At 54.2% G+C, this 9,044-nt stretch overlaps 1 non-coding gene and 2 pseudogenes across 1 annotated transcript; all 3 read left to right on the top strand.

Annotated features, from left to right (window-relative positions):
* Positions 1-1,231: 1,231 nt before the first annotated feature.
* On the top strand, positions 1,232-1,305 carry LOC124293767 (annotated as a pseudogene).
* A 423-nt stretch (positions 1,306-1,728) lies between these two features.
* Positions 1,729-1,908, top strand: LOC124293779 (annotated as a pseudogene).
* A 6,596-nt stretch (positions 1,909-8,504) lies between these two features.
* Positions 8,505-8,689, top strand: LOC124293766. The gene has a single exon (XR_006903636.1). It is a non-coding gene; the product is annotated as a U2 spliceosomal RNA (small nuclear RNA).
* The last annotated feature ends 355 nt before the right edge of the window (positions 8,690-9,044 follow it).

The raw sequence follows: 9,044 nt of genomic DNA, 5'->3' as shown, positions 1-9,044 counted from the left end.
AGGACTGCGCGGCAAAGGTGTCGATAAAAGAGTTATTCCACGCTTCCCAGTTCAATAAAGAAATCTGTTTTACCGATACGCTATACCAATCTAACGCTCCCTTCTCTAGGAACAATCTCAAAACTTCCGCGTATTTGTTTTGCGCGATACCCACTCTGTCACACTCCTGCACATATAAACGCATCCAATTACTCGCATTCATATTCTCACCATTAAACTTTTCCACTACCATGTCTTTCACGAGCGAGCTCGTTTTCCTCTCACTCGTGGCTGATGCCTCTCTGTTTCCGCTTGCCTCTTGCATTGGGGTATCCTCTTCAAGATATTCGTCATGAAAAACAACATTACCTTCCTCATCCAAGTAGATGTTTTCCAGTTCTTCAGACAACGTCAATACTACATTACGAAATTTGTTGCGTTGCTTCAGACTCTTGACTACGTTCTTCACAATAGCATTCTCGAAAAGCTTATCATGCTGAGCTCTCGTCTGCTTGTCCGCTGGAAACAAAAAACTTTCCTCTTGCCCAAGCAGCTGAATTTTTTTCACTTTCACTGCTGTACTTTTTGCTGAGTCTATGCCAGCCTCCGAAACGAAGTAAAATTTTGCTTTTTTCTCCATTGTATTGATTTGTAGGCGACAGACAAGGAACTTTGATGGAGTGGATTTGAGGTTATTAATCAACACTTGTATGATGTAGTAAACAACTGAAATATCAAATATTTACAAGAGTTAACAAAACGATAAGTTATTGACATTAATCGCACACACTTACAAACTAACCTGAATCAATACAATTGCCGATAGCAAACCTTTGTTATGACTTTTGTATTGTCATTAGTGCTCGTAGCTCGGAGTCATCTTTCATACTGACTCTTTGCGCATGAGCCAACGCGCGGCGCTACGTAGCTTGGTAACGTACCCAAGCTTACATATATATACACATAAACATATATATGTATATTCTGATTTTCAATTTACTTTTAAAAAGAGGAAAATTGAGAAAAAAAAAAATTTTTCTCACATTATTTCAATTTTTTGAAATCATGTATAATTATTGGAAAAATCCTAAATATTCCTAATCATCCGCTTATTCTTTATTTTATTTCATTTTTCCATAATTTCTTCCATTTATAATCATTTTTTATTCTATTACAGGATTTACCTTAATTACCTTCATTAATCTTGTATTATATGAATGTATAATATAAATATATGTAAATAAATATATATATCGCTTCTCGGCCTTTTGGCTAAGATCAAAGTGTAGTAGTTTTTTTTTTTTTTTTTTTAATCTTAAACTATACACTGTTTTCTTTTTTATTCTTTTCACTGGAATCTAAGGGCGGTGGCCGGTAGGGGTCATGCCTTACATTTTAAACTTTTATACATATCTAAGCCACATATTTTAATGCATGCTATTTTACCTACCTACTTATTCTTTTATCTCTACTCTTTTATATTTATTTTCCTTCTTTCCTTTATTTATTTTTCATATTTCTTTTATTCATTTTTAACTAGTTGCATGCACTCCAGGATTAGTCCCTGGAGCGCATGTAACTCGATTTTATAGTTGAAACCAAAGATGTCCGTTCCTTTTATTTTATTACCTTTTTATTGTTTATTTTCTGTTGTATTACAACTTTATATTTATTTTTTTCAAGCCACCGCCAGGGGCGAGATCTGTATTTATATCACCCCCGGGCAAACACTTGTAAGCCCGGGGGAACATTGTTTGTTTTAATAAACGCCCTATCTGTTCTTATCAGCTTAATATCTGATACGCTCCCCATTGGGGGGCCAGTATATTAATCTGATTTTTGGAAGGTGGTGGAGTGTCAGGGGCTTGCTCCGGCTCCGCCGCGGGTCAACCCTGCATTGCAGTACCGTAGGGAGCAGGCCCACTAGGACATTAATATCAGAGCACTCCGCCACCTTCCAAAGATCAGTAGGATAGGATAGGCTGATTTTTAATTTATTGATTTTTAGACTTTTATTTTTGACTTTTTGTGTTTATCGTTTTATATATACACTTTTATTTATACACTTGTATATATTTATTCATTTGACACTTTGGATTTTATTTATTTATTTATTTATTCTATTTATTAGCTAGGCTATTTAGTTTTAATCCCGCCGAGAAGCGATCGGGACGCAGTTTAAGTGCGCGAGTGTTGTGCCGCGAGTGTGTGCGTCTCCCCCGCTTCGTCCCCCCGTAGAGTGTGCGGCGGAACTCCCCGGGACATCGCGCCGGTGGGTGGACCCGTCAGAGGTAAGTGGTGCCTATCTTTCTTTCTTCTCGCTCTTTTCCCCGGCCATACGGTGCCGATTGCGAGGCGACCTTGCTTAGTCGTTCTCGCGCGGCACTAGGCCGGTTAATCCTTTACCCCACCCCTAGTTTCCGTCACTGTAGCGAGCCGTCGCACCAACACTTGTTGGTGCCCTTGTGACGGTGAGTTGCAGTGTCTGGTTGCGCTCCCATCCCGAACGCGTTAAAACTCAACGGGTTGTAGTTGCTGGAAGACCGACTGCGAGTGCATCGGCACGAGGGTTGGTCTCTCCGGCTCCAACAGCCCAGAGTTAACGTAAGTCTCGAAGTTTCTCTGAGGAAATAGCGCGAGTTATTCCCTCGGCGACAGCTTCGAGATCCTTCTACCACCACGTCTGTCGTTGCCCGAGGTCGGGAACGACTGAAACACGTCTGACCTGCCAAAGGTGCGACAGGCTGGTGCTGCCCCCCCGGCGGTCAGTAGCCGAACCGATTGGCGCGAGTCATAGGTCGGTACTGCGGGCCGTCGGTAATTTATCCTCCCCCTCTGTTACCGACTCTCTCTTAAGGTAACAGAGGTAATACCGACTGTCGCTATCTCTTTTCAACTCCTTGGATAACCCCTCTTTCATTCCCATCCTTTTCTATCTCCCCTTTTCTTTCTTCTTTTCTTAAGGCACCGCTGAATCGGCGGCTTCGCTTAGCGGCGTGATGGAAGTTTTTGTGGACTTCCCGTTCCCGGATGAGTTCCGCTGCCAAGATTGTTATCATGGTAGCAGGGGTAGGGGGACATGGACGGTGGGGGCGTTTAGGGCGCACTCCGACTATAAGAAACACCTTAAAAAATACCATCCAGAGCGCGGGATGAAGTTCCGCTGCGGTGTGTGTGGCTTCATCGGCGAGGGGGGGTATCCCCTCAAGGCGGTGAAGCTGCACCACGAGCGGGCCCATCCCGCGCCATCAACGAGTAGTCGGGGTGCGCCTGAAGCACCCGCGGCGCAGCAGCCGCGTACTGCAGACGAGGGCCGTGAGCGGCCAATTGTGAACTTTTTCAGCGCTGCGGCGCCTGTGGGTCGGACACGGGCGGCGAGGACAGCAACGACGACGACGGCGACGGCGGGCTCCAGCAGGGCAATTACCACCACGTGCCGTGCCACCACCAGCGGGACGTCGAGGACGACGCGGCAGACCAGCAGCCACCCACGGAGGAGCAACGAGACCGCCCACACAACACCTGTGGCGCCCGCCACGACGATCGGGTCTGGAGCGCGGTGCAGTACCAGTCGGCTGCCGGCAATGAGGAGGACCCCAGAGGCACCCCGTCTCTCCAACGACGGGGTGCGGAGGACCAGCGGGGGTCAACGCGGCTCTCCGGGGGCCCGCCCTTCCATCCACGAGGGCCCCCTGACGAGGAGGAGGAGAGCCGCCAGCGTGCCGGTCGAGCCGACTCCACCACCAACATCCACCACCACCAGGAGAGGCACCGCGACCAGACCACTGCGGACATCCCCGGGACTAAGGGGGGCACAACATCTGCGCCCCGCCGCAACTCCATCTCCAAACGCGGCGGGGCCCACCACTATCGGAAGAGCCCCCCCACGACCATCTACACTCCCGGGGAGGATGAGGACGGCGGCTACCACATACGCCGCCGTCACCGCGGGCGCCACCACCGCATCGACGCAGCCATCGTCCGGCGTGCCGGCTGCACGCAGAGGGCTGCGATCGGCCGCCAGGGCCACATCACTTCCCCCTGGCGGTCCCACCGGAGGCAGCCCTCCACCGTGGGAGATGCCGGCCCCGCCGGCCCACAACACCAGGAGCCGGAGAGCGGGGTCGGTAAGCGGACAGCCGATCACGTCGGCGGTGGCTGCCACACTGACGACGGCGACGACGACGACGACGATGTGCGGGGGGCCGATCACCACCTCAAGGCCCCTCGCAGGGGGGAGGGTCACCACGACCATCTCTGGACCACCTGCCGCACTGCCACGTGCGGCAAGGACCCTCCCCTCCATCGCGGAGGCGGAATCGAGGGCGGTCTCACCGGCGAGGGAACCGTGGAGCGTCGTCCCCCAGCGGACCCGCCGACGACATCCCCGCGGGTCCGCCCTGGCGTCCAACGAGGAGAGCCCGCCGTCTTCACCTGCCCCGTCCATAACATCATCATCGGGGTCGTCGTCCGTGTTCGAGCCCCCAGGCGACGCAGCAAGTAGTAGTTGCTCCGACAACAACAACAATAATAATAATAATAGAAATAGCTCGCGACCGCCAACAGGAACAAGGCGAGGCTCCCGTGTTTGCGCCCCGAGGGTCAATGCGAGGCCAGGCACGCATACACGCGGTAGCGGAAATAATAACAATAATAATAATCACAATAACAACAGTAACAACAACGATTATAATGGTTCCGTTTTTAGGTCAGGGACGCCGGACACGTGCTCCACGGATGTGGAGCCCCGGAGCCGAACAGGAAACAGAGGAGGTGCTATCCGGAGGACCGGAGCACAACGGGCAGGAGGAGCCACAGGTGACGGGAGGCCCGCGACCTCTGGGCGCGGGTGTCCGCCTGCGAGGACCCAACGACGGCCCAACCAACCCCGTCAGTCACCGGCTCCGGTGGGGCAGCCGCCGAGGCCGGCCGATCGGTCCGCAATGATCCACCACGCTGGTAATCGTGTCGACGAGGAAGGCGTGGTGCGTGAGCGGGAACAACTGATCGGTCTGGCGGAGGCGGCTGCAAGCTGGGAAGATCTGGAGGAGCTGGCGACGCGAGTCGCCACGTTCCTCCAAACCACCGGAACGAGTACGGGGGCTGTGGGGGAGGAGAGGGCGGCCGGTCGTGCGGGGGGCCGGCGCGGGGGGAGGGCTGGGGAAGCCACGCGCGGGGGGCCCGGGCGGGCGGGGAATCGCGGGAGCCCCGGTGGGGAGCGCCGTGGGGCACTTCCAGCGGGGGGGGATCGAGTGAGAGAGGCTACGAGGATCCAACGGCTCTTTCGGGCGAACCGTCGGCGCGCTGTCCAAGAGGTGTTGACGGGCCCGCTCCAGCACTGTGAAGTGTCAAGGGAGCGGATCCGTCAGCACTTCGAGGACATGTACGCTCCGGCGGAGAGCCTGGGGGGCCGCCCTCTGGCCGAACCTCTCACACCTCCGGACGAAAACAGCAACGACGATCTGGTTAGGCCTTTCACGGAGCGAGAGGTGGACCGTCGGCTCCGGCGTATGAATAATTCTGCGCCGGGTCCCGACGGGCTCACCTACCGTGACCTCCGAAGGGCCGACCCCGATTGTCGTTTGCTGGCGGCGACGTTTAACGCCTGCCGTCGTCTGGAGGCGGTCCCCCCCAGCTGGAAGTCGTCGAACACGGTTCTCATCCACAAAAAGGGTGACCGCGATGACCTGTCCAACTGGAGGCCGCTCGCGCTGGGTGACACCACGCCCAAACTCTTCGCCGCGCTACTGGCTGACCGGCTTACTGCCTGGGCCGTCTACAACAACCGGCTCAGTCCGGAACAGAAGGGCTTCCTGCCGTGCGAGGGGTGCTACGAGCACAACTTCGTACTGCAGGAGGTCCTTTCCGACGCTCGCAGGTCGGGGCGTCAAGTGATCGTCTCGTGGCTGGACTTGTCGAACGCGTTCGGCTCGGTCCCCCACGAGGCGATCTGGCGCGCCTTTGAGGAAGCGGGAGTCCCGTCGCCGCTTAGGAATATTGTAGAGGAAATGTATAACGGCTGCTCCACCCGTGTGCGAACGTCCGAAGGATACACGGACCCCGTCACCATCCGCTCCGGAGTGCGTCAAGGGTGCCCGATGAGCCCTGTGGCGTTTAACCTGGCGCTGGAACCGGTGCTGCGTGCAGCATCGGCCCACCCGGCGGGTTACACGCTACACGGCCATCGGCACAATTTGCTAGCGTACGCCGATGACCTCGCGTTAATATCTGACACTCCGGAGGGGATGGAGGCGCTGCTGGAGGCAGTGGAGGCTGCGGCGGGTGGGATCGGACTCCGGTTCAAGCCCGCAAAGTGCGCCACGCTCCATATGGGGCGTGGGCGCGGTGGCCGGGTTCTTCCCACCCGCTTCACCCTCCAGGGTCAGGAAATGACGGCTCTGGCGGAGGGGGAGCCTTACCTGCACCTGGGGATCCCGACTGGCTACCAGGTGAAGCAGACCCCGCTGGTGACGGTTCAGGAGCTGGAACGCGACCTCCGAGCCGTTGACGAGTCCCTCCTCACCCCGTGGCAGAAGGTTGAGACGGTGGCAACTTTCATATTGCCCCGTCTTGACTTCTCGCTGCGGGGAGCACACGTGGAGAAGGGTCCTCTGACGGCAGCCGACAGGCTAGCTAAGCGCCTGGCCAAGTCCTGGCTAAACCTTCCCCGGAGAGCTAGCGCGGAAGTGGTCTTCCTCCCTCCCAGTAGGGGGGGATGCGGACTGCTTCCTCTGGCTGACCTTGCCGACGCCCTGACCATCGCTCACGCCTTCCGGATGCTATCCGCGGCTGATGCGGTGGTCAGGGAGTTGGCATGGAGCTCGCTGGGGCGGGCGGTGTCCAGGAAACTTGGACGGGACCCGTCGCGCTACGACCTGGCGGCCTATCTTTCCGGTTCGCTGGAAGATGGGCTTGCCAGAGACGGGGGGGACACTTCCTCGCTGTGGTCGAGGGCTCGGAATGCGGCGAGGAGGAGCGCGAAGGCCCTGGGCCTGAAGTGGCGATGGTCTGCGGAGCTTGGGGAGCTGGCCGTGGAGATCCGGGGCTCGGCTGGACGGACGACGGTGGTGCCACCGCGAGCACGAGGCCAAATTGTACGCCGACTGCGGGCGGCATGGGCGGAGCACTACAGTCTGAGGCTTCTCAGGAAGCCGGACCAGGGGAAGGTATTCGAGGTGTCGTCGTGGTCGAGGTATTCCAACCACTTCCTCCGCGGCGGCAGCTTCACCCGCTTCGCTGATTGGCGCTTTGTCCACCGCGCGCGCCTGGACGTCCTGCCCCTTAACGGGGCACGACGCTGGGGCGACGGTGACAAGCGTTGCCGGCGTTGCGGGGGAGCACTCGAGTCCCTTCCCCACGTGGTCTGCCACTGCCGCCCGCACTCGGCCGCGTGGCAGCTGCGGCATGATGCCATCGTCGCCCGCCTAGCGAAGGCGAACCGCCTGCCGGGGCAGCTCCGGGTAAACCAACACGTCGAGGGGGTCGACGGGGAACTGGGGGCTCTCAGACCTGACATTGTGGTCAGGCACGAGCCCTCAAAGAGCATCGTCATCGTCGATGTGACCGTGCCTTTCGAGAACCGTAGAGTAGCGTTCGATGAGGCCAGGGGCCGGAAGATTTTGAAATATAAGCCCCTGGCCGATGAGCTCGGAAGGCGCGGTTACCGGGTGACGGTCTCTGCGTTCGTCGTCGGCGCCCTCGGCTCATGGGACCCGAGGAATGAGTCGGTGCTGAAGCAGCTGCATATCGGCAATCGGTATGCAGCGCTGATGCGCCGGCTCATTGTCTCGGAGACCATCCGATGGTCACGCGACATCTACGTGGAGCACGTCTCGGGCGTCCGACAATACCGCGTGCCTGAGTTAAGCGGACCCCTGGGGGGTAGCACGGGAGCAAATGCAATAGAAAATTCAAACGGCGAAAGGCCGCCGCTCACGGGCCAAGTCTAGGCTGCGTCCCAATTTCTTAATATTTCCTAAATGTATGTCCTAGATACTAATTTACATCTGCATACTCTCTCTCTTGATCTTTTTCTTTTCCTATTTTATCACATTCAAATTTAAGGGCGGTGGCCAATAGGAGCTGGGCCCTACTTTTTAATTTTTTAATTTTTTTTTTTTTTTTTTTTTTTATACATTTTAGCCACATTTTCTACTGATTGTCTCTTTCTACTTTACTTCTGACTTGCACTATCTTCTTTTATGTACTTACTTCTTTTTTACTGTTCTTTTCTTTACTAAGGTGTTTTCTCTTTTTGTTTTCAATGAGATGCATGCACTCTGGGATTTACTGCACTTCTCATTTCTATTTCTTAAACTTCTTTTTCTGCACGCTTGGTCCCTAGAGTGCATGCAACGCAATACTTATTACTTAAGCCAAAGATGCATGTTCCTTTTATCTTTTTTATCTTTTTTATTCTTTTATTGTTTTACATAAATTACAATTTTATATTTTATTTTTAAGCCACCGCCAGGGGCGGAACCTGTGTACATATCACCCCCGGGCAAACAATGTGAGCCCGGGGGAACATTGTTTGTTTAAATAAAAGCCCTTAATCTGTTCTTATCAGCTTAATATCTGATACGCTCCCCATTGGGGGGCCAGTATATTAATCTGATTTTTGGAAGGTGGTGGAGTGTCAGGGGCTTGCTCCGGCTCCGCCGCGGGTCAACCCTGCATTGCAGTACCGTAGGGAGCAGGCCCACTAGGACATTAATATCAGAGCACTCCGCCACCTTCCAAAGATCAGTAGGATAGGATAGGCTGATTTTTAATTTATTGATTTTTAGACTTTTATTTTTGACTTTTTGTTTTTATCGTTTTATATATACACTTTTATTTATACACTTGTATATATTTATTCATTTGACACTTTGGATTTTATTTATTTATTTATTTATTCTATTTATTAGCTAGGCTATTTTGTTTTAATCCCGCCGAGAAGCGATCGGGACGCAGTTTAAGTGCGCGAGTGTTGTGCCGCGAGTGTGTGCGTCTCCCCCGCTTCGTCCCCCCGTAGAGTGTGCGGCGGAACTCCCCGGGACATCGCGCCGGTGGGTGGACCC

The sequence above is a fragment of the Neodiprion lecontei genome, chromosome 3 (assembly GCF_021901455.1).
Source record: "Neodiprion lecontei isolate iyNeoLeco1 chromosome 3, iyNeoLeco1.1, whole genome shotgun sequence".
In the NCBI taxonomy this organism is placed as follows: domain Eukaryota; kingdom Metazoa; phylum Arthropoda; class Insecta; order Hymenoptera; family Diprionidae; genus Neodiprion; species Neodiprion lecontei.
Note: the sequence above shows the minus strand (reverse complement) of the source record. Positions and strands in the feature narration are given on the sequence as shown.